Raw genomic sequence first — 26,770 nt, forward strand, 5'->3', positions numbered from 1 at the left:
TCTAATGGTACTTTGCAAAATAATCCTAAGGGAATATTGACATTAGCAGTTCATCGATACAAAATTAAGTACTTAAAGCAAAGGCACAAGCCAGGGTGTGTATCAGTTTCAACCACAGGCTTTTACCATGACAACATCCATGCCTTTGCAACACATCTCAGTGCCTTTCCTCTCTGCAAATTTTTCCATGCCATCTCTAAGTCAGCTGGGAAATATCTGAGAGAAGAGACAACTTACCCTTCATCTACCCTTAGGATAATCTCAGAAAAATCATGTTCCTTTAACAATGACAACCCCATTTTCTTACTCCCCAGAGAAAATACTGTGGGCAGTACCTCTTGGGCAGCATATATTAGAGATGTTAACCTATTAAGAGTAATTAGGGTTCTTCACATCTCTGTGAGTTACAGTTCTTGTTTGTCACATCTTCAGCAGATGTTACTGAATTGGCTATATTCAGCACAACAGTAAGAATATAATACTTTTTTTTTTTTTTTTTTAAATGAAAGCTGATATTTAAGACAACGTTGTTATGAGCTGGAATTTTCCATATGATATGGTAAATTCTTTAATCTTATCATAACATGAAGGTATATATGATGTTAGCTTACATTAAGCCAGTATTCTTCAATGGTTGCTTCTGATTATTGAAGAGATTCACATGATAGTGTTATTTAGATAGTTTGATTATTTGCTCCCTTTTTTTTCTCTGTAGTATCAGTGCAACAGCAAATGAAACATATAAGACTAGTCAGACACGGTATTATAGGGACTACGTAGGGAAATATACACTTGAGCATGATCTGAAATTTAGGATATCCTTGAGATTCCCCTCTGCAACAACACAGCTGGTTCCCTCTAAAATTAACCAAAAATGAACTCTGGTGGGAAGACAGTATGTGTGTGTCCAGAGAATATACCCTCAAACCCATCAAAGTTTGTCATAAAATGTCTTGAACATAACCCATGTTTTGGAGACCCACTACTGCAATCAAAGAACAGATCATCAAATGAAATCTTCCAGAAGTCTGAATAATTATACCTCAAATATATAGAAGTATACAAAATAAGTATCAAAATGTCTTTTTATTCCAGGAGGAACTCATACTACTAGCTTTCTTAATGCCAGTAGGAATTTTGCCATTAGCTTCAGTGGAATCAGGATTTAAAGCTTGGACTTTAGGCTAAAGTTCCCCTCAGCTGTTAGTAGTTCTGAAATTCTGTGGTCTACATTTTCTTTTCTTCAGGTCCATTAGGATCATCTGTGACAAACGTGCTGAGTCCTCAATAAATCATGTTTAAAGAAAAGGATGTTGTTGAACTGATCATTTACAATGATCAAAGTTTTTAGAAACAGGACACTTTGTAGTCAAGCTTTCCAGCTTTGTGAAATATACTCATTTTGTGGAGGGGACCTAATCTTATTTGGATTTTTAAGTCTTGAAATTATTTGAAATGCATGTATATACATTTAATGAAATATGTTGGATACTAATTCCAAACACATTAACTCGTGTTAATATGCAATAAACCTATTGTTAGTTCTTGATATAGAATGGAAAGTTTACTAACATTTTCTTTAAAAATCATTAAAATGTGCTATGCTGATTAATCACATTTGCACTTTGATGTGTTCCTTTTATTTGTTTTTACAGTATAGTACCTTCTCTGCTATTCTTATGAATAATACCTTAGCAAGATGTCTACACCTTTCTGCCAACAAGCACTTTAAAGATTACACATGTACAGTCTGATAGATGTAAAGAATATATTTGCAGAGGATAATGCAGATTTTCTTAAACTCCGGCAAATCTAACTGTTAAAGACTTTGGTAAAAACAAATGGAATAATATTCATGACTAAAAATGTATGGTCATTTTTTCTAACAGAAATTACCATAGGACAAATAATCATTATCATTTCAGATTTGGGTTGGGAAGAGTGAAAGGAAGATACTTTTTAAAAGAAAGACAGGTTTTCGTGAGAAAAAAAAAAAAAACAAACTTCAGGAAGAGCAAAAAACCCTCGACAAATCTACCTCAGTTCAATTGCTTTATTCCTCTTGAAGACTTCAATGAACCTGGGGGCAGCCAGTCAACAGAATCTTGGTGCAAACCCTATCTCACTCATCCATGCATCAGCCTGTAAGTGCTGCTGGGGCTAAGCCAAGCACCTAGCTATTAGTAAAATGACAGCTTCACTCATGAGTTTCCAGAATTGATTGTGTCCTCAAAGTTGCTTCTGCTGCAGACCTGGTCAGCAATGAGCACAAAAACACGATTCTTAAAGCATAATTTATTGTCTGGTTATTCTTGCCAAAAAAATAGAGCATAAAGAAGTTTTAAACTTTCCTTATATATGGAATGCAAAACCTCTCCTGATGATAAATGAAATCACTGCTGTGGTAGCCAGCTTTTTCTCTTTTTTTTCTTATTTTCTTTTTTTCTTTTTATTTTTTCCTCTCCTCTCCTCTCCTCTCCTCTCCTCTCCCCCTCCTCTCCTCTCCCCCCCTTCCCTTCCCTTCCCTTCCCTTCCCTTCCCTTCCCTTCCCTTCCCTTCCCTTCCCTTCCCTTCCCTTCCCTTCCCTTCCCTTCCCTTCCCTTCCCTTCCCTTCCCTTCCCTTCCCTTCCCTTCCCTTCCCTTCTTTTCTTTTCTTTTCTTTTCTTTTCTTTTCTTTTCTTTTCTTTTCTTTTCTTTTCTTTTCTTTTCTTTTCTTTTCTTTTCTTTTCTTTTCTTTTCTTTTCTTTTCTTTTCTTTTCTTTTCTTTTCTTTTCTTTTCTTTTCTTCATATCCTGGAAATGCAAGAAAATACTTCAAATGTTCAATAGCTATTTATGATTTTAAGCTGCTATATACCCAGCCTGGAGCAAAAGTCATACTCCTAGATTACAGTAACAGCTAAATAATTGACTAATGGTGGACTGCAACTCAGACAGCATATTACTTTATTTTTTGAGCAGTCACAGTAAAATCAATGATCTTACTCTCAGAGTAAATTACAATTCAGTATAATGGCATATGGCCCATAATGTCTTGGAAAAGTTAATCAACATAATCAAAATTCCTCTCTCAGCAGTAGTATCATTTGTCACATGATAGAAAATATATGAGGTCTCTGCAATTACAGAGTAAGTGCCTTAAACTATTTTTAACAACAGAGATAACTTTTATCAACCCCCAGTTCTTCACTATTCCAAAAAAAATTTGTTAAAAAAAAAAAAAAGTGTCAAAATTTGGATTTCTACCAGTATGCCACTGGATCAGGCATTCAAACCCATTTCTTATAATATGTCCAATTTTATCTTTCAAAATTTTCTCTTTCAAAGGTGTATAATTACAATAGCTAACATAACACTCATGCTAATTTATACCATAAACACAGATGATCTGTCATAGAGCAATCTTTGCATAGCACTTCTTAGAGAAACTCCTAAACTACTAAAAAAAGTGTGAATTACATATGCCCACTTGCTTAAAATAGACTGTGTAAAAATTAATGTGCTTTAGCTAGTAGAGTGGAACATTACTGTCTATTATTTAAAATGCAATCCTGGTTAGAGACAGCCTCTAGAAAGTATATGGAAGAGGAACTGTTGTCAGGTTTGATAAACAGGAGCTTAACTGTGTTGTCTGAAAAACAAGATACTTGAGAAAATAAGCACAGTGTATTTATATATATGTGGACACGTTTTGTATATGTGTATATATATGCACATAACTTGTATTCATATAGAGCTTCTCTGTCTTCCCCTGGTAATTACATCACAAACTTCTAAATGAATACACTAAATTTTGTTGTATCAATACTCTGTATTTTAAATATAGAATTTGTGTCCAGTTTCCACACTCAGTGACACCCCTGCTTTTGGCCTTTGATTGTTCAACACTCCATTCTCATCCTCACACCTCAGAGAAACTGTCTACCCCATTTTAACATGTGCCTGACTGCTCTGAATTGCAAGAGAGAAGCTGAATGTTTGCTACTCATGCACAGTAAGACTCCTGTCCATCTGTACATGAATTCTCAGAGAAACACGACATAACATTTAATGACACCTCTCTGCCTTCTCTAGGGCATTGCAAATACAAGTGCGCTGTGCTATACGTGCTTTTCTTTTTATCTTCTGGAAGAGATCAATCTTTAATCAAACAATCATTGACAGAGGTGAATGCTGAAGCCTCCACTCAAACTCTGTTCAGGAAGTTTCCTATATCTATCCTTTACCCATACCTCATCAAGTTACTGTTGAAGTCCGCTGAAAGGATTTAATTAATCTTGTGTTTGATCCACGTGTTTTGTCTTTCACTAGGGAACTGCAAAGAAAAAGGAGAATGAATGCTTTCACGAAAAGGGACAACCTCTGTAAAGAACAAGTCATCACAGACGGATTGAACAGCATTTAGGCACCAAAGCCCACACAGCACAGGCAGTTTTCTTTACTTACAACACTAACAGGGGATTATGTGCCTATGTAGGAAAGTAGATGCTTAGACACATTCAAGAGTCAGTGAAATTCAACTGATATTTGAAGGAAATAGGATTGAGATTTAAAAATAAATAGCGAGCTATGCCTTCAGAACACTACACTTGTGGCCATATTCCTCCTTTTTTTGACAACATGTTTGTGTTTTGGGCTCCTGCCTTTTGACCAAAGAGTATTCATTCTCATATCTTGAAGTCTGATTTATAAATTGCTAAGATGGGATACATTTGACTGACTAAACGTGGATGCCTACAGTTTAGTATTCTGTAAGCTCCTATTAAATTCCTTTTTTACTCAGAGGAGTTCTGGTCAATAAAGACAATGTTGATTGTGGTATAAATCATCCTACATTAAAGTAAATACTAATATTTGGTCAGAGGAATCAAACGCTTAACTCACTGAGTACAAGGACTGCCCATATACAGACATGTATGTTCAAAATATCCCTCCCGACCTCCAGCTGCCACTCCGGAATGTCCCGTATCATATTGCCAACACGAACATTGCAGGCACCCTCAAGAACCCCCAAGTGACACCAGGTATGACACTTGCCAGCCCTATCACTGGTATTCCAAGTACTCCAGCAGACATGTGCTTTTTGATAACTGAATCAACTCCTAAAATGGAATTTATTTCACCTGACTTCAAGCACGTACAAGCAAGGGTTCAAATCCCAACTGGTTTTCTAGGCACCCATAACAGTCAAGAGAGCCTGACTTTCCCTGACACACTTTGGGAGTGGCCAGGAAGGAATGTTCATGTAAATAAGCAACAGGAACTGAACTGAAGGAGAAAACAATGGTATAGTTTGTGATATTTCACAAATCTAGTCACAAATCAAAATAAACTATTATAATATTTGCTTGTACTTCACATCTGAGAAGACTGTGATTGAACTGGGCATAAAATTGTGTACATTTGAAATTCATGAAATGACGTCAAGGTACTGAAGACAGAGAGATCAAGGGGCAGACATTTTTGTGTATTGCATTATTTAACTCACACTTTACACCATGCAAACCCATTTTCCCTTCATCTTCGTGCAGAGGCCATTTTAATGGGGAAAGGACAGGAACCAAAGGCATAAAAGCCCCTTTGCTAGAGCCACCTGACATATGCCATGTTAATGCAACAGCAAAGCCACAGCAGCGTGGTAGAACACCACTCCTCACCAAATTTCATTCATTCCTGAAGCATGCGTAAATAATATGGAGAATCACAGTGTGTTGGAAAGCCTGCCACCAGCAACAAAGACAGTACTTTAGAAAGTACTTTGAAAGGGTAAGTTAAATTTCTAGGGGAGGGGAGACAACTAATTTAAGGCATGCAAATGTTAGGTGACTCTATTGCAGAAGTGTAAGGTTATGATGATTTAGATTGAACTGACTAGCACTTGGAAAATACTAATCTCCCTCTTCACTGATAATAAACTTATGACTGATTTTTAGATTATTTTATGGGCAACTTCTTTCATAAATCACAAAAGATTGCTTTATGCTACAGTCAAAAGCTATGTAAATATAACAAAAGTAGTTTGTATTCTGCTAGTCCAAAATTAGGTTAAATATAACTGCTTAAGCTTCTGTTGGGCCTTTGGCAGCAGTATAAACTCATATTTCAGCTTTCTGTGCCCGAGTTTCTTATTTATAGAATGGAGATAAAACGTCATCCATTTGTTAAGCCAGCAGTTTTTTATGGACAAGCAGTAGTAATAAGTGAGATCCTAGACTGTTCATGTTATTCGAGATACACTAATTTATGGTCAGATTAAATAAAACAAAGGAACAAAATCGATATACATTGCATAGGGGCTGAGTAAATTGCTCAAGACTTCACTAGCCAAACTTCCTGTTATAAAACAAGGGAGATTCCTGTAATATGCTTAATGTTTCTCTTGTCATTAGTCTGTCATCAAAGTTCCCACCTTGCTTGTCTTCAGCCTCATGCTGTGTTTTCACTTCCCAAATTGCAATATTATTAACACCTAGCTGGCTATATTTAGATGTCCTTGTCATGAAGGAATCCAAGCAAAATTAATTTCTGTCAGCTTTCAACTCTTTCCTTGAAAAATTCTCCATCTGTGATGTCTGCTTTCTATGTCACAGTATCATTCATGTCTTTGTTTTACACTGTTCCACATCTTTGTTTTTACAAGATTCCTCCCATGGTAATCAAGAATTTGGGTTAATTTACATGTCTTTGTATTTATATGTGAGGAGTGAGAAAGAAAAACAAAAACAGTAAGAAAGAAAAAAAGGACAATGCAGTGTGTAACATCATTAATTAAACAAAACAGACTTTACTTATACAGACCTAGACGAGGGGATCGAGTGCACCCTCAGTCAGTTTGCAGATGACACCCAGTTGGGTGGGAGTGTTGATCTGCTCCAGGGTAGGGAGGCTCTGCAGAGAGACCTGGACAGGCTGGAGCCATGGGCTGAGCCCAACTGGAGGAGTTTCACTAAGGGCAAATGCCGGGGGCTGCCCTTGGGCCACAACAACCCCCAGCAGCGCTACAGGCTTGGGGAGGAGTGGCTGGAGAGCTGCCAGTCAGAGAGGGACCTGGAGGGGTGATTGACAGCCGGCTGAACAGGAGCCAGCAGTGTGCCCAGGGGGCCAAGAAGGCCAATGGCATCCTGGCTTGTGTCAGCAATAGCGTGGCCAGCAGGGACAGGGAAGGGATCTGAGCCCTGTACTCGGCACTGGTGAGGCCGCCCCTCGATTCCTGTGTTCAGTTTTGGGCCCCTCACCCCAAAAAGGCCATTGAATGACTCGAGCGTGTCCAGAGAAGGGCAACGGAGCTGGTGCAGGGTCTGGAGCACAGGTCGTACGGGGAGCGGCTGAGGGAACTGGGGGGGTTTAGTCTGGAGAAGAGGAGGCTGAGGGGAGACCTCATCGCCCTCTACAGCTCCCTGAAAGGAGGGTGCAGAGAGCTGGGGATGAGTCTCTTGAACCAAGTAATAAGCGATAGGACAAGAGGGAATGGCCTCAAGTTTCTCCAGGGAAGGTTTAGACTGGCTATTAGGAAGCATTTCTTTCCAGAAGGGGTTGTTGGGTGTTGGAATGGGCTGCCCAGGGAGGTGGTGGAGTCCCCATCCCTGGAGGGGTTGAAGAGTCGGGTCGACATAGCGCTGAGGGATGTGGTGTAGTTGGGAACTGTCAGTGTGAGGTTAATGGTTGGACTGGATGATCTTCAAGGTCTTTTCCAACCTAGACAATTCTGTGATTCTGTGATTCTGTGAAATAAATTACTGTTTTCTTAGTGGTCTCTTATATATTTGAACACTGGAAATACAATGAGAACCAATCTCTAGAAATTATAGAATTATCCATTGTCATAAAACATAATTTAGTAAATCCAGACCACTTGTGTTTGACTACATTGCTATGCTTTTTTGTTCATATTTGCACTTCTGTGAAGGGTTAGCCCATAGATTGGGAATGCAAATTTTCCGTATGTTTCAATAATATTTTTTAATGTCATGTATGTTTGCTTCTATTCAAGCAGGTGACTTAAAAAAGATTGAGGTGTGACCACAGAATCTGTGTCTCTTTGGTCAAAAACTTGTAAAAAGTGCTTGACTGCTTTTAAAAATATGACTCCTGCTTCCTCCCCCTCCCCCGTAATATAGTTCAAGAAATGCCATGGGTATCTCAAGTGATCTTCGCAAACCTAACAGTGTCACAGACTTTACTCTGGTGCCAGTGGGATAACAGTGCAGACCCATTATTATTTACTTAGGGGATCACAGTGAGTGTCTGGGGCCAAGCACTTCTCTACATCTCTCATTTTGTTTTCTGAAGCTTAAAGTGAGGGGGACTGTGTATTGGTGATGGGTATACTAGCATTCACAGTGTGCTTAGCTTTTTCAAAGGACAGGTGAAATATGCTCTAGCTGGAAGAAAAAAATCTATAAAAGGGTTAATTGTCAGATTCATAGAGAAATCATTTTGTCTTTTTACAACACACACACATGCACACACAACTTCACTTAAGGAATTAAATACTTGATGGTTCAGGATTAGTCATTTTCCAATCTCGTCTCCCTTCATGAAGATCATGGACACTATACAATGCCTTTTGCACAAAGTTAGTAATTTCCAGATTTAACCATTTCTTAGTAATTCCAGATCAGTCTAAGTTCCTGGGGGCATGGATCAAACACCGTGGCTTTCTTTGGGAAAATGCACAGGAAACACTAGGCTGCAGAGATAAATAATAAATACATATTTATAAATAATAAATACTACTAAATGCCAATGTTGGGGACAGCTATTTATCTTGTATAAAAACACATATCCTCTTCCAGATATAGTAGGATGACATTAGTTTGCACAACAGCAAGAACTTTATCCCAAAAGGAACCCATTTTACCCAGTGAACCTGCTCTACTTAATCACCTACCCTGTGTATATGATAGTTGAAGCAGAGTGAATTAATTAGTTTTCTTGATAGGGATATTCAAGACACATATAGACATATGTCACTCTACATTGCTTGGTACAACAAACTTACTTTACTCCCTGGTTCCAATACTACAGAAATATAGCTTTGAATGCCTTAGGTTGGATGTACCCACATGTCAAAGACATCTCCAAGTTGCTGCTATGTGATGAGGAGCTCACTGGACAACTCTCTGTACATTCTTGAAGATCTCCAAGCATCAAGGGTTCTACATCTGAGGATGTTAAAGGCTGTGCTGCTCAGATGTTTCAGTAATGATGCACGAAAGTGCAGTAGGTATTAACCCTCTGCACACTGTCAAACAGGTTATTATTGTCCATTGTCTTTTATGCAGTGTCACTAACTGGAAGAAAATGTAAGGATTTGAAAGGGATTAAGGGCTCACTTCCTATAGAGTTTACCTAAAAGCAGAAGACTGTTACTGATCTAGGATATGACAAAAAGAAAGTCTTAAATCCACTTTAAGAAAACAAAAAGAGTGCCCTGCACTCTTCAAAGACTGATTTAAAGCATTTTTTTAATTAAAGCAAGTTTCATATGGACTGACACATATATTTCGGGTTTCAAACCCAGGCAATTTGAAACAGCTATGATATTAAACCCAGAAATTTGAGTTCATAATGGAATTTCTGATGCACAGCATTTATTTGAATGGTTTGAGGGGGTCACTGCCATAATAAAGGTACCATTCCTGTCATTCTGCACACTCCTTCCAAATTTCTTTCAACTGCGATTTAGTTCAGGTGGCCTATCTACATTTCCCATAGCATTGTAAGGATTAGTGATGCCAAAAAATTTGTGAAAAAGCTCTTCAACTGCTATAACTCAGTAGTGAATGAATTGTTTTAACGGTAGTATGCTAATTTAGAGTACGCAAAGATTTCTTCTTGGGGTAGTGCTGGGAGTTTCTGATCTCTTCATGACTAAATTAGATTGGTCAACGTGGTTCTAAATACCTGTGTGTGGGCAACTGAACTTAGCAATGCTAAGTATGGGGCTTTGATAATCAGTTATATACCTGTAAAACAAAATTCACATGAGAAGTCTTCATTTATGTGTCTTACTTTATGCAAAATAATTCAGGAAGGTTGTGGGATTGTTAGACACTGGTCTGAGCTGAGCAATAAGAATAATCACAGGCACTGATAATATGAACTGTGAGGAAAGATTAAAAAAATCATGACTGCTCAGTTTAGGAGAATGAAGACTGACAGCAGACATAAACACACCTGGAATATAAGAGTTAATATAAAGGACATAACTTTCTGGTTAGGAGGATAAACACTGGACATTAGAAAACTGGTGAAGGGTGGAGATGGTGAAGCACTGAAATACTCTTGTGTAATCATCATTGTTAGAGAGTTTTAAGAGTAGGCTGGACAAAAATGGATCAGGAATGGTGTAAGGAAATGGGCTCTTTTCCTTTATGTGTTTTTTTGTTGTTTTTTTTTGTTGTTTTGTTGTTGTTGTTGTTTTTGTTTTTTTTTTTTTTTTTTTTTTTTAATTTCTGTGCTGCAGCCTCCTTCTCTTATTTTTTCAAATTTTCCTTGTCACTTTTTATATCTGTTTCATTTCCAGAGTTTGCAGTACATCTGCCATCTTTTCAAGGACACATGGACTCCCTCTAGAATCTAGTAACCAGCCAAAGAGTGATTGCAACATTTTAAGCCATCTAATACACCTTTCCTGAAGCAACAGCATATGAACCTTTTCCTAAACAAGTGCTTTCTTGTCTGCTGTACTGGCTGTCTGTAGAAGCACGGTGTATTTTGTTTCCTCATTGACCTGACATGCACTGTATGCTGGAGTAGTATATGGGCTGTGAGCCAACCAGATGTTTTCCATTATTATAGCAGTCACCGAAAAATGGTTTGTTCCTCTCAGTCTGATTTGCCTTAACACAACTATTAGGTTTATGTAGTGGATATTTGTGTCCTTGAAAAGGTGACAGTATAAAAAGCATATGACAATCATAGTGTATATGCCATCTCCCCCCTTTCTTTTTTATTAAGAAAGAAAAGAAAAGGAAGGAGAGGGAAAAAAAAAAAAAAAAAAAAAGGGGGGGAAGGGATAAAAAAAAAAAAAAGAAAAAAGGAGGAAAAAATTAAAGAAAGAAATAAAAAAGAGAAAAGGACAAAAGACAAAACTTCTGGAAGAAAAATAACATTATGAGAGTTACCTTAGAGATACAGACACAAGAAAAAGAACAAAAATCATAGCATATTTAAAGTAAATCAGCTACTGATTTTTCCTTGCAAATACTCTCAACTATTATAACAAATCACATTCCTTTAGAGTTCTTTATAGTTTGAAATGAAAACGCATACAAAGATTTGCTAAATAAAAGAATAGAGAAAAATGGAATAACAAAATAAACTTTGGGCTGAAAAAAGTGGATTTCAACAGAACAGAAATTTAGAGGTTATGGTGTAAAGGTATCAATTATTTACTGCATAAACCAAAAAGTCAACCCATGACAACAAAAACACGACAAGTAGAAAAGATAATTTTTTTCTTCCTTTGGGTCTAACGTGTCAGAGTAATCAATGAAAACCCATTGTATTGTATGTATTTTTTCACTAGTAAAAAAGTATGTGTGTATATATACTTTATTAGTGAAAAAAATTGTATTCTTGTTTGTGGTGACTCAAAGGCACAGAAATATCAAATATAGCATTCAGGAATTTGATGTTTAACCGTGTCTTTTATTGAACCCTTGTCTGCCTGGCAGCATCAGCTAGACAGCCATTTGTGAGAATGTATGACATCAGGAGCGGTTGCCATTCATGGGACATTCCTTAGAAGGGCTGCCTGTAGTTCCTGCCATATCTCCACATCTTATGGAAATACTCTCCCTCATCTCAGTTCAGCACATGGAAAATACTCTTTTAAAAACAGACAGCAGAGGGACATTTATGGCCCTGTAAATGAGTTCTCACCTGGAGGATTGTCCTGCAATCCACCAACCATATATGCCATCATACTGTAGAGGGGTAATACCATTCTTCATGTGATTTTTCCTTATTTTTCTTCAGCGTCTATATTCTGAGAGCATTAATTTAATTACATTTTTCATGCATAATAATATAAATTTATTAAACCTTAGGTTTGTGGAAGACTTCGTGTTTATAGTGTAGGGATACAAGAAAGAAAGATACATTGGTCAGAAACCTGAATTTAAATGCAAACCTAGAACACATTCTTGGAAGATGTGCCAAAGTATTTTGGAAAGCAGACAGAAATGTGTCCTACTCTGGGAATGCTGGAAGAAGAAACAAGCCAAAGAGTTAAAAATTCTCTTCTATCTGTGTTATGGAGGACACACATCCCAACTTCTCATTCAGTTTCTTTTCTGACTGAAAATTAGTCTCCTTAATTTTAATTGCAAACCTTTGCTTTGGTCTCTTGTCACCATGAATTTCGTAGGCTAGTCAGACATTTCCTTTAATCAGCTCTAAATTTCTTCTTAACATCTACCCTCACAGATTCACCATGCCCTCTAAAATAACAGCCGCAGATACTATTGACCTGAATCCAATATTTATGCACAGCTCCTGGCAATGAGCCATTTAGCCCATCATTTCTCACAATCCCCAAGAGGCAGGTTTGTGCATTACAGCTGATCTCATACAGTCCCAAATACATGGAGTCGTACCCTTGAGTATCTGTTCTACATGGACATTAAGGAGGAAGATATATTTTAGGTATGTTTTGCTCATTTTCCAAGCAGCATTGTCACTTGCAAAGCAACTTTGATACAGAGCATTTTGATTCACTTAAGAGCAAATCCTGGAATTTGCAAAAGCTTGACATTCATACTTAAGAAAACATGATTGCTTATAAGACACAGAACAAACAAATATGTTGCAAAAAATCCAATCAACAAAAGAATAACAGAAATCAGTATCAGAGAAGAGTAGTGTGACAAAGAAGGCTTCCCACACTTCACCACCTAAGCCAGCCTCTGCCTTTGCAAATGCAGAACGACCCTCAGTAAGCGGTAAACTCCACATAATATCGAAGTCTAGACAAGCTACCAGATAAATGCTGTGGTAAGAGTAGCATCATCTCCTTCTGAAGTTCATCAAAAGCCTCCATGAGAGATAAACATAATAATAAATATGACTATTAAATTAAAGTGAGAAGGGGAAAGAGGGAGGACTGAATCCCAACTACACAAGGAGGCTAAACAAGCCCAGCTGAATGTCAGCCTACCAGATTAAAAGACATGTAATTGAAGTCATTAACTGCACTTTGTTGGCCAAGGCACAGACCTTGCAAAGGTGGAAAGCTAAAAACATCCCACACCAAAGTAACCTGTTACATTGCAGAGGAGGTGAATATCAAAATTGCTTCACAAATGTGTTATACAACAAAAAAAGTCATCATTAGGCATCCTTAGAATGAATGGTGAGATTACAGAACAACAGAAATTAAAGGATCAACAGATAACGAATTACAATTATAGGTACCATGAGATCTTTGCAGACTCCTCTAGGAAACAAACAAATAAACAAACAAACAAAAAAACCACAACAACAACTATTTACAGTACACAATAATTCTCATTAAATATAGTTTCATGATTGGATTTGGCAGTGCTGCTGCCTCTCCTATATTCTTCTTTCTCTTCTGTACCTGTAAGGTGTGATAATTCACTACTACTACAACACAGCTAAACTATATTCCTATATTTTCTAAAAAACGTTGCTGATAACAAAATATGTTTTATTTAAATCATATTTTTAATGTTTCACAGAATTACAGAATTATCTAGGTTGGAAAGGATCTTGAAGATCACCCAGTCCAACCATTAACCTCACACTGACAGTTCCCAACTACACCAGATCCCTCAGCGCTATGTCGACCTGACTCTTAAACCCCTCCAGGGATGGGGACTCCACCGCCTCCCTGGGCAGCCCATTCCAACGCCCAACAACCCCTTCTGGAAAGAAATGCTTCCTAACAGCCAGTCTAAACCTTTCCTGGTGCAGCTTGAGGCCGTTAGCTCTTATCCTATTGCTTATTAATTGCATAAAAGACTCATCCCCATTTCTCTGCACCCTCCTTTCAGGGAGCTGTACAGGGCAATAAGGTCTCCCCTCAGCCTCCTCTTCTCCAGACTAAACCCCCCAGTTCCCTCAGCCGCTCCTCCTACGACCTGTGCTCCAGACCCTGCCCCAGCTCCGTTGCCCTTCTCTGGACACGCTCGAGTCATTCAATGGCCTTTTTGTAGTGAGGGGCCCAAAACTGAACACAGGAATCGAGGGGCGGCCTCACCAGTGCCGAGTACAGGGCTCAGATCCCTTCCCTGTTCCTGCTGGCCATGCTATTGCTGACACAAGCCAGGATGCCATTGGCCTTCTTGGCCCCCTGGGCACACTGCTGGCTCCTGTTCAGCCGGCTGTCAATCACCCCCCAGGTCCCTCTCTGACTGGCAGCTCTCCAGCCACTCCTCCCCAAGCCTGTAGCGCTGCTGGGGGTTGTTGTGGCCCAAGGGCAGCCCCCGGCATTTGCCCTTAGTGAAACTCCCCCAGTTGGGCTCAGCCCATGGCTCCAGCCTGTCCAGGTCTCTCTGCAGAGCCTCCCTACCCTGGAGCAGATCAACACTCCCACCCAACTGGGTGTCATCTGCAAACTGACTGAGGGTGCCCTCGATCCCCTCATCTAGATCATCAATAAAGATGTTAAACAGGAGTGGCCCCAACACCCAGCCCTGGGGGTCACCACTCGTGACCAGCCGCCAACTGGATTTAACTCCGTTCACCAAACCCAAGTTTATTCAGTGTTATTTGTAAAACCTCCCTGCTAAGCTGTGATGGTATTCCGTGTCCTACCAGTGCTGGATAAGAAGCTAGTTCTGCTGTGAAAATTTTGATACCTAAGACATAAGGTAGTAAATTGTTTCCAACAGAGAGAACACCAGAATATAGTAGAAGAGCATTCATTGCTCCACTATCTAATCTCCACATATCAGATTTGTAGCCCTTGATAGTTATGTTATAGACATCATAGCAAAAGACATTTCAATAATCAAAATAAATTGACTTGAGAAGCATTTACAGGGAATCCCCTCCCAGTTTGAAAGTGAAGTCAATTATACTGTGTTCATTGATAATATGTAAGAGCTAAGAAAGAGGTTCAAAGAGGGCTGCTTCTGAAGGAACACATTCTTCACAGAAGATCTGTGATTATGACATCCAGTTTTGGAGACGGATGGCAGAAAAATAGTAAGAGTTCTTCATGCCAGAGCATACTGGGGAAGCTAGGAAGGACTATTGTGTACTGTCTGAAGACAGAAAGGCTTCTCAGAGGTTAGGAGTCCTGGCTAGCTGTGCTGGGTGAAAAACAGCCTTTAAAGCAGCTTCCTTTGCATAGACACAAAGGAAGAATGACCTCAGCTAGACCATGAAAAGTATCCAACAGTTGTGGTGACACATGAATGAAAATCCATCTGATGATGACATCTATCATGCAAATAGTGGCATTTGGGACAGAATTCAAATACAAAAAATGTCTAAGTTGAGATATTATATCTTGAGTATAGTTAAATATACCACTGAGACTTCAGTGACTGTACTAGCTAAATATCTGTTGAGTATAACAGGAGTTTAAAAACTTTTCTCACATGTAGACACCTGAATTGAAGACACATTTAGATAACTGAGTCTCAAGGTGAATCCGATCCCTGCAGTAGATTTTCAATGAGTGGATATAGGCATCTAGTGTCTTCTTAGATACCCCTGCCTTCCAAACACTGCACCAGAAAGACACAAGTGACTCTGCCTTGACTTCTGTGCATATCTCTCATCCCCACACAATATTTTTGGATACCCATGAGAGCATCAAATGACACAAGACACAAATGTTTCAGTAACTAAATCCAGTCACTTATGTCTGGTGTTAAATGCCCACTTCTGGAATACAATACATCCAACCCATTTTAGATGTCTACCTTAAGATGAGTTGAATGATGAATAAACAGGAAATTTAAAATGCAAAAAATATATATATATAAATATAAAATATTGTTATATTCATGTTATAATTTATATGTCTCTTGAGTTTCCCAGTGAAATGTCAGCTAACGCTTTATGCAGATTTTAGTCTCTATTGAAAAGATTATTTCAGGTTTATTGAAAATGTTGTGATGTCGTGAAATATTTTTTTTTCATTTTCAAAGCAGACATATTTTTCAACCTGCTTCCTAGGAAAATGAAACCTATATGATCAGCCTGTGTGTTATCTGTCTGTCATTCTCTTTTCCTCTCTCCATGTAACCTTAAAAAATTAGTTTTCAATTTCAGCCATCTGTGAGAGAGGGAAAAGATCTCAAAGCTATTAAGAACGAAGAAGTTTCATTTAAAAAGCAGATGAATAAAGGAGAGTGACGTAAAATAGTGATCCCACTGTGGAAGTGTCCAGAGTTCTTGGTCAACAACAAAATTACAACACATCAAACAATCCATACCAGGATTACAGGAAAAGCATCAGCTAGAATGGACTCTTTATCAGACACAGGATAAGACAGAAATGAAACATAGATCCAAGAGACAGCAGCCATCAGAAATCTACTTCCATAAAAATTCAGAAACAACAAAAAAAATTATTTGTAAAGAAGTTCATCTGTAAATTACTAAGATAAGCATGGTGGTGTTTGTGATATGGTTATATGCAGAAATATCTATAGGGAGAGAAAAGATGGGGATAGAATCATGGATACTTAGTAAGAATCAGAAAGGAGGATTAGAAATATCTTCCAATGAATGTGCTCTTAAGGAACATTGGGGAGAGACTCGAGACACAACCATATTGAAGCCAGAGAAAGCACAATTTTATTTAGAACAAGAAAACGCTGACCTGCAGTGATGAAGTATCCCTATGTACAAGACAGGAAAATGTTTCTAAACCTGAGTTATTTACATTTTTGGATTTTTGGGGTTTTTTTTAAGTTTTCAAAACATGAGTAGAAATTCACTCTGAGTACTATTGACAGGGTCTAGATTTAGAAATGGACTTGAACATCCAGATTGTCTTTTGTCACCTCTATTTTTAAGTCTGAGCTACTCAGCTGGTCAAGACTGTCTCAACAGTCAATAAAAAACAAACCATCACAAACAGAACAACAATAAACAAACAAACAAACAAAATAGTCCAGAAAACGTTTCTATGTTACTGTCTTAATTTGGAACAAAGTGCCTTCAGGAGAAAGCTTAGACACTTAGATGAACAACTAACTTCACATGTCACCTCCAGACTGGAGATCAGATAACCCGTTTGGGTATTTATAGTTTAAAATAATGAAAACTAAAATAAGACCTGAACAAGAGAAGTGTGGATGATGAGGAAAAATGACTAGCTGTGCATGTGGCTCTTTGGTTCACAGCTTTGGAAGCAGGTGCCTAAATTCTAACTAAGCCCTTTTTAACATACCTACTTCTTTTACTGGATGTAGCCCAAGGCTTGTTACACTCTCATACACTAAGCTGTACTAGTTTAAGATTTATTAAGCCTAGGACAGATCAATTTAATATGTTTGGGGAGGGAAGGGATCCATCTTGATTTGTGAAATTCCAGCGTGAAAAGAATGTTGATTAACCTTTCATGTCTTTACATGTCTATTTGCATATTGAACCTTATGAGCAAATGAGAAAGAAATTCGTACTTTTTTCTTTTTCCTGTCTGTGAATGACATTATGGTGACACTGACACCAATAGAAATTCTGTCACCAGTTTCAATGGCATTAAGTCTCATCGAAGGCTGTAACTTTTCTAGGCTCTCTTACTAAGCTTTCTATTATATAATTTATAGATATACACACATAAAAACATATATATCAGAAAGATAGCCCTTGAAAGAGCATCTCCCTGTTTCTGTGAAATGCATCAGTCTTTTGTCTTTCTGATTTTGAACACAGCAGAGAGAAACTGTTCCTCCTTTACTCTTTCCCTGTTGCAGGTAACTAAGAAATGGTGCAAGAAAATTGCAGCGCAAACAGACATAGAGGAGAAGGTTGTTTCTTCCTGTGATAAGAAAAATAACATTGTTCAATTAATAAGTTCTACCAATTACTTGTCAAGTATACAGACAACTTTGCAAGTTAATGTCTCCATCTCTTTAAACCTATTCAGAGAAAATCTGGATTTACTAAGCAATCAGCCACTTTCTGGTGGTGTTCAACAGGAAACAACAGCTGGCTAATTTAAAGTCAATGATAAAGCTACAAGATTTAGTACAAATCAACCAATGTGGAGAATTCTGTAACATAAAGCCCTGAAGCAGCAAATCCTTCTTTCTTTACTTCATTTGTAATTGTATTTAAAAGCTGCTAGTTTTACAAATATGACACAGGTGTTTGGGGAAACCAGATCTAGCAGCAGAAGTCTTCGTTTCCCTTCTTAATGCTGAAGAAGTCCGAGTTCCTTACAAAACTACGTGCCACCCAGAAAACTCCCTATACCACTTACAATTCTACCAGTGGCATGAAGAAACCTGTGTAGGTATTCCCAGGTCCAGGACCCTCCATTTCCTGTCGTTGAACTTCATAAGGCTCCCATCAGCCCACTTCTCTACCCTGTCAAGGTCCCTCTGAATTTTGGCACAAATGCCTAGTGCATCATTTACTCCTGTTGGCTTTGTATTGTCTGCAAATCCATTGCAGGTGCACTCTACCTCATCATCTAAGTTATTCATGAAGAGGTTAAACATATTGTCCCCAGTATTGACATGATTTCCCTATCATACATCCTTGATGACTACTCCAAATTACCTTCTTGTCCTTCATATGTTAGGAAATAGTTTCCAGATTTAGTCACTCCATTACTTTCCCAGGGACCAAAGTGAGGCTGGCCAGTCTGCAATTCCTTGGATCCTTCCTTATCCCCTTTTTGAAGACAGGATTGACATTTGCTCTCTTTCATAAATCTCTCCCACCTGACAGAGCCTTTCAAATATGGTCAACAGTGGCATCTCACTGACATCACTGAGCTGCCTGAGCATCTATGGGTGTGCCCTGTTACATACCATGGACCAGTTTGTTTAAATATTTAAATGTTTAAAAATATGCCCAGTTTGTTTAAATGTTCCCTGACCTGATACTTCTCCACTAAGGGTAAGTTTTCCTCAGTTCAAACTTCCCTTTTTCTCTCATTGGCCTGAGATTCCTGAGTATATCTTACCAGGAAAAGGGGGGGGCAGAGAAGTCACTGAGTTCCTTGGCCTTTTCCAAGTCCTTTGCCATCAGGCATCCTGCCCCATTAACAACAGGTCCACGTTTTCCCTTGCCTTCTTTTTGCTGCTGATATACCTGTAGAAATCTTTCTTGTTATCCTCCACATCTCCCACCAGCTTAACTCCACCTGGGCTTTGGCTTTCCTAACCCCACCTCTGCACAATTGACCAATGCCTCTTGCATTCCTCCTGGATGACCTGTCTCTACTTCCACCTCTTGCATGCTTCCTTTCTGTATTAGATATTTGTCAGGAACTCATTCTTTATCTGCTCAGGACTCCTGCTGCCTTTGCTTGTCTTCCCATAAATCACAAAGTATTCTTGAGCTTGGAGGAAGTGATCCTTAAAAATCAATCAACTCTACTGGACCCTTCTTTCATCCATGACTGTCTCCCATGGGATTCTTCCAAGAAGATCCCTATAGACCTCTTGTGTAGTGGAAAAACAGAAGGCTATAGAATTTCCCAGTAGTTGTTTCCCCAGAGAGAAAGACTGAAAAATATTGCAGTTAGATTTTATGAATTAGGTAGTGCATATTGCCTTGCTTATCTATCTTGTTGGTGGTTTGTTTTCTCCATTTACTACAAATATTGTTTCTTAAACTAATTAATCTTTGAGACTCAGGAAAAATAGATCACTGAGCATCAGAAATCTTATTTTAGTTTTCTCACGTTTCTGTGCGGGGGCTCTAATGAGTGTGTTAATAATGATTTCTTCACATTAGAACCCAGTTCTTGTTGCCAGTCAAGTTTTAGCGGAAGAGATGTATTATTATTACTTTTTAATTATGCATTTTAACTATGATGATTGTCTTTCTGAAAAGAAAACAACAACAACAAAAATAAAAAAAATAGGGATCCAAATACCCTAAGGTAATAATGCTTGGGCACACGTTTAGCATGAGAAACATAATTTTTTATGAACTGTGAGAATATTCCCTGTTCCTAGATCATGATGATGCAGCAAATAACATCTTATGGGGTAAGTAGCTCAAATGTTAAAATGATAATAAAATGTATTTTCCGTAGAGATGTCTCAAGGCCAAGGACCCGAAAAACACTGCAGTGACTGCAAGAGCAGTGACAGTGTAATATCAATGAACGTCCCATTTCTCAGCTCAGAGGAGATATTTGTTTAAAGAACAAAGTGTTGTGTTGAACCTGAAGGGAAATTAAGCAGGATCAATGTCTCTGTAGTAATTCATCTCTTCAGTTACAAAGAGAGTGTTCTACACGTAAAAGAAGTGTACAGGGGAAAAAAAAAAAATAGCCCTTGGTTTTCTGGTCATTAAAAAAGGAATACTGGTACTGTCTAATCAAATGATTTATGAAAAGAGGTTGGTTTTAAACAGTAAGAGTGAAATAACATCATTGACTGTGTCCCTGATTTAGCAAAGCTTTTGAATACCTCCATAAGTGTACACTTATGTACCATTGACTATATAGGGACTGAGTCAAATACTGATAATTTAATTTGTTGATACCTGACTTATAAGAATGATGTGATATGAGGGTTAGAGAGGGGCAATTAAGTAAAATATTAAAGAAGGGGACATATTTTGCCAGATAGACTAGAATTTCTTCCAGATGCATAACCTTACGTATCCGTGATAAAAGATTCTGAAACTTGTGGAAGGTAAGAAGCTATTTTGACTGCACAATGGATAGAGGGTATATAAGGCAACAGTAAGGGAAAAGCTGCTGTTGTATTTCTATGGTTCACAAATTCATCTCTCCCTTAACAGACCCATACAAAGAGATAAAGAGATCTTTGGGCCTCAACCTTAGGACCAAATTTAGCTTGAAATGCAAGACTCCCTGTGTCACTACTTCTTTCCTTACTTATTTCCTCACCTGTTTCAGTTCCAGCAACCCTAAAAAAACCCAACCCAAACCCAAGCCAAACAGCACCACCTCTCTCCCCAAACACCAAAACCAATCAACCATACACAAACAGAAAAACAGCTTAGGATCTGTGTATTTGTACAAGGCAACATGCACAGAGCATTTGCACTCATTTTGGGACTTCAGGTACTTTTAACAAAAGGAACAAGTACATCAGAAAGCTAACTGTGCAGAATGAATACTTCTATTTCTCCTTCTTTCTAACACCATTGAAGGTTTTTGTGTTCCAATGATGAGATGAGATGCTGTGATGTCAACAGATGAAACAGGTATAAAAAAAGAAATGTTCCTAGAGAGTCACCTAACTCAAAACCCATGTTAATATTGTACAAAGTGTCCAGTTACTTCACCCCAGGTTACACTAGGTAAATTGCCTTTATAAAGAGACAATGGAATATGAAAACTACACTGAAACTGCATTTGAAGGTAAGAGAAGATGAACAAGAATGCTTAATGAGAGGTATTAGTGCAGACAAAAGTGAGTCCTTAAAGAGGTCTGGGATGAGACTGAGCTTATTGCTAAGAGGGCTCCTGAAGAGCTAGGTAAGGGGTACAGTAAGAGGTGTATGAATACAGTTTATGTGCTAAGGGAAAATAGAAACTCACATGCTGAGGAAGTCTTCAGATCTAATGGCTGCAGTAGCAGGCATGCTATTGTATCTGTCATATTGGCACACAAATGACAAAACCTCACTCATTTGTTATTGACCCCAACCTCCATGGTAGAGCTTCAAAAGGACTTTTGTGTAACTGCACACAAGGCAAGGCAGAGATCAAAATCACAAGAAATACCTTTAGAGGTGAGCAGGCTGTAGAGCCCAAGCCACCAGGATCAGTGGCAGAATTATAGTCAGGCAATTACAATGAATTTAACGTAAAATTATTTTCAATTTCATATTGTTTCCATTTCTGTTGCTAAAGATTTAAAATTTTTTTCTGGAGTTTGAATTGCAGAGGAAGTTTCCTGCAGCATGACAACAGAGTGACAAAATTTCTGATCGAATACATTCCTAAATGAAGAAGGCCGATGGGCTTTTTGCCTTCAGCTAAAGCATCTTCCTTACAAGCCACTCCTTTTTAGATGCAAAACTGTTATCTGCAGCAGTTTTCAAAGCTGGATAAAGCAAGGAAATAGCCAAGTGCTTTAGTGAACTACATTCCTCATTCCTCATGAATGTTTTCTTTTATGATGTTCACATGCATAGTGTGACTTTTTTTCCTTTCTATGATTCAAATAAGGTATTAGAAAGGAATGGTCTTTCTCAGACATAGCAGAAAAAAAAAAAAAAAAAACAACAAACTTATTACCGGAAAAAAAGACACACAGAAACAAAATGGCCTGATATGCATGCACCCTAGAATCTGAGTAGAGCATAATACTGCCTGTCCTGTATGATTATGTCAACAAAAATCCTAATTAATGCAACCTGAAAGATTGATTTCTGACTTTGATTATGTCAGGACCATCCTGCTTCTGGCTGGTTTCTATAGTCTAGATATTATATCCACAATGTTGCTTTTAATAAGCTGTTTGTTGTGACCCTTGTTTTACCTTCGCCCAAAACCTGTGATTATGTCCTGACATTCTCAACCAGATAATCACATCTCTGAGCCCAGTTCCACTGGAATATAGTCTGCATTAACTGACTTGGACTGACTGTTTCTATATGTTTCTGACAAACAATTTATGTGCAGAAAGTTCTCCTGTTATCCTTTAGGAGATAAGAACACAGTGTAACTCCGTTTACTAAAGCAGTTTCATACTGACCATACCCTATAGTCACCAGAGGCTTTGTTACTGATATCAATTTTAAATGGTTATACTCAGATGTTATTGTCATGGACAAGAACATCAAGTTCTAAAATAGATCTAAATTTAACATTTAGTAAGACAGAAAAGGGAAAACTAAGAGGTAAGCAAAACCAAAAATCCAATGACTTCTCTAGAAGTTGGAAGAGATCTAAGGGTTAGAGAGCATTAACAAAACAAAATCAAACCACCATCTTCTGAAGCATTAGTCCTTTCTCATTTCCCTTTTGTTCAAGGCAAGGTTATTTTTTCCGAATTCCTACCCCTTGTGTCCGCTTATACTTAGTTCCTGGATACAAGGTCTGGGTACCTCAAGGGGGTACAGTTACAACTTGTATTGCACAGCTCATGACCAGAACATTAAAACAAGCAGCAGACTGAATGATCAAAAAAAGTATGAATCACACATCAAATGCCAGTACACTTAGAAAGAAATCAATCATATGGAAGACTACTAAAAAGCTAAGATTTCTTACTGAAGCATGAAGCTTAATTTATTCATTTTGAAACAGTAACTAGATCTATTATTCACAAGTTAAGGTGCCACTACATCTGGTACTTTATGGAACCAAAGGGGTAAAAAAAAAGCTTACAAAAAGTCAAAATAGCAATTCCTATGACATCAACATGGTACTATTATTCAAGCTATGCTACTCAGGCAGAACTCAGCAGAGTTCTGGCTGGACCTTTTATTTACCCTGTTATTTCAGACGTGGCTAGTCTGGGGAGTGTGGGGTTGCTATTCATACTGGATTACCTGTATTTGCATATCAGAGGAGTACAAATGTCAGGTGTATTGAAAAATTATACTAATTTATGACTATGACGTAACTCTTATGAAAACGTCTTTCTCAAGACATGTATTTCAAAATGGACATTTTCTACAGAATGCAACAGCCAAATTCAACCCTTGTGTACTTCCTTGGTTATGATTACAAAGACCTCATGATAGCTAGCCATCTTCATTTTGCCTTGTTAACATTTGTTTTCAGGTCCAAAGCATAAAATAGGAGTCTTGCACAGCTTTACTGGAGTCTGAATAAAACCTCTCTCCAGAAATCTGTGTTTCTATATTGTGTTCTTTTCAGAGGCCTTAGAAACCCTGACATAGTCCCAGTAGGCAGTTAAATCTCAGCATCCATAGGAGGTTATTTTAACTGCACAGCAGAGACTGTGACATGTAATGACTCTAATTCCCATTTTTAAGACAAAGATTGATGGAAAAAGGAAAGAAATGTCACAATAGGAGCCCATTCTATTGACAGCAACAGCAACAAGAGAAATGGCTGAGAGAGAATGCATCAGTTGCAACTGTGGATTTTTAAAACTATAATCATTGTCACTTTGTGTGTAACAAGTGTTTCAAATGGCTGTACTACTTACCAAGAGCTGAGCTGGAACCAATTGCCAGCCACAGCTCTGAGTACTTCAGAAAGTTGAATGGAAAATGCTGAATGGAATATTGATGGGAACAAAAGGTGACCAAAGAGAGACAACATAAATAAAAACCTCTGCTTAGTCCTAAAAGCAGTTCTACTCCACTGTTTTCTTTAGTATCTTCTTTAATATCTTCCTTTAGGAAGGACAGGCAGGGGAGATGCGGATGGGATGTCAGTGACCAGCTGGAGAACATGGAGCTCTGCCTGGGGATGGATGAGGAGCCAACTGAGAGTTTATGCATCAGGATTAAAGGGAGGGCAGGGACAGGAGACGTTATAATGGGGATCTGCCACAGGCCACCCAACCAGGAAGACTGAGTGGATGAGGCCCTCTGTAGACAGATAGGAGTAGCCTCATGTTCACAAGCCCTAGTCTTCATAGGGGACTTCAACCACCCCGATACCTGTTGGAGGGACAACATATCAGGGCATGAGCAATTCAGGAGGTTCTTGGAATGTGTTGATGATAACTTCCTTCTCCAAGTGATAGAGAAACCATCAAGGAGAGGTGCTATGCTGGACCTTGTTCTCACCAACAAGGAGGGGCTGGTTGGGAATGCAAAGTGCAAGGGCAGCCTTGGCTGCAGTGACTGTGTGATGGTGGATTTCAAGATCCTTAGAGCAGAGAGCAGAGCACACAATCAGCTCACAACCCTAGACTTCAGGAGAGAAGACTTTGGCCCTGTCAGGGATCTGCTTGGCAGAGTAACATGGGATAAAGTCCTGGAGGGAAGAGGGGCCCAAGAAAGCTGGTTAATATTCAAGGATCACCTCCTCCAAGCTCAGGAGTGATACATCCCAACAAAGATGAAGTCAGGCAAACACACCAGGAGGCCTGTATGGATGAACAGGGAGCTCCTGGACAAACTCAAACACAATAAGGAAGCCTACAGATGGTGGAAGCAAGGACAGGTAGCCTCAGAGGAATACAGAGAAACTAAGCAGCCAGAGATCAGGTTAGGAAGGCCCTGATAGAATTAAATCTGGCCAGAGACATCAGTGGCATCAAGAAAAGCTTCTATAGGTACGTCAGTGATAAAAGGAAGACTAGGGACAACATGAACCCTCAACAGAAGGAAACAGGACACCTGGTTACTCCGGACATGGAGAAGGCTGAGGTACTCAACAACTTTTTTGCATAAGTCTTCACCATCAAGGGCTCTAGCCAAACTGCCCAAAATGCAGAGGCAATGGTGGGGACTGAGAGAATGAAGAACTGCCCACTGTTGGAGACAATCAGGTTCAAGACCATCTAAGGAACCTGAAGGTGCACAAGTCCATGGAACCTGATGAGGTGGATCCATGGGTCCTGAGGGAACTGGTGGATGAAGCAGCTAAGCCACGATCCATAATATTTGAGAAGTCATGTCAGTCTGGTGAAGTTCCTGCTGCCTGGAAAAGGGGTAGCAAAACCCCCATTTATAAAAAGGGAAAAAAAAGAATACCTGGGGAATGAGAGGCCAGTCAGTCTCACCTCTGTGCCTGGCAAGATCATGGAGCAGACCCTCCCGGAAACTGTTGGGACAGATAGAAAATAAGGACGTGATTGGTGACAACCAATATGGCTTCACTAAGGGCAAATCATAGAACCATAGAATAGTTTAGATTGGACAGGATCTTAATGACCATCTAATTCTAACCCCCCTGCCATGGGCAGGGCCACCTTCCACTAGCCCAGGTTGCCCAAAGCCCCGTCCAACCTGGCCTTGAACCCTTCCAGGGAGGGGGCAGCCACAGCTTCTCTGGGCAACCTGTGCCAGGGCCTCACCACCCTCACAGGGAAGAATTTCTTTCTTACATCTAATCTAATCTACCCTCTTTCAGTTTAAAGCCATTACCCCTTTTCCTATTACTATATGCCTATCACTAGATTCACATAGTAAAGAAAATCAGTGTTCCGTGAGGAGTGACACTACAGTTATCTCAGATAAACAAAGAATGAAATTTATTTTAAACAAGAACTTCTGGAGTTCTTAAGATAAAACAAAACAGAACTTGTATTATTTAGGTGACAATCATAGAACAGTCTTCCTTTCTTATTCTTTCTAACTTTTTTTATGCGTTAATGACAGAATAGACATAGGGTGTGACAAAAAAGAGTTTTTTCTGCAACAAATATATCTAAGCTAACCCACCATTTTCTTCCACATTTTATCATTACACAGATTCCTAAAAAATGTCCATGAAAAGTTCAGATCTCCCTGTATTCTATTTCACCCCATTAACAATAGGCTTGATTTTCTTAGCACTCATGGGTCTGATAGAAGTATCTCATATATCCTCTGGGAACTTGCAGAGCACTGATTGAAAACTCAGTATCATCTCTTCTGTCCTTATTTGCAGTTTTTCTCCTCACTACAAACTAATCTAGTACTTTCACTACTCTTCTAGTAGTGAAAACAAGTCCCACGAGTGTGTGAGAGACGAGAAACCAGGC

This window comes from Athene noctua, chromosome 2 (assembly GCF_965140245.1).
Source record: "Athene noctua chromosome 2, bAthNoc1.hap1.1, whole genome shotgun sequence".
NCBI lineage: Eukaryota > Metazoa > Chordata > Aves > Strigiformes > Strigidae > Athene > Athene noctua.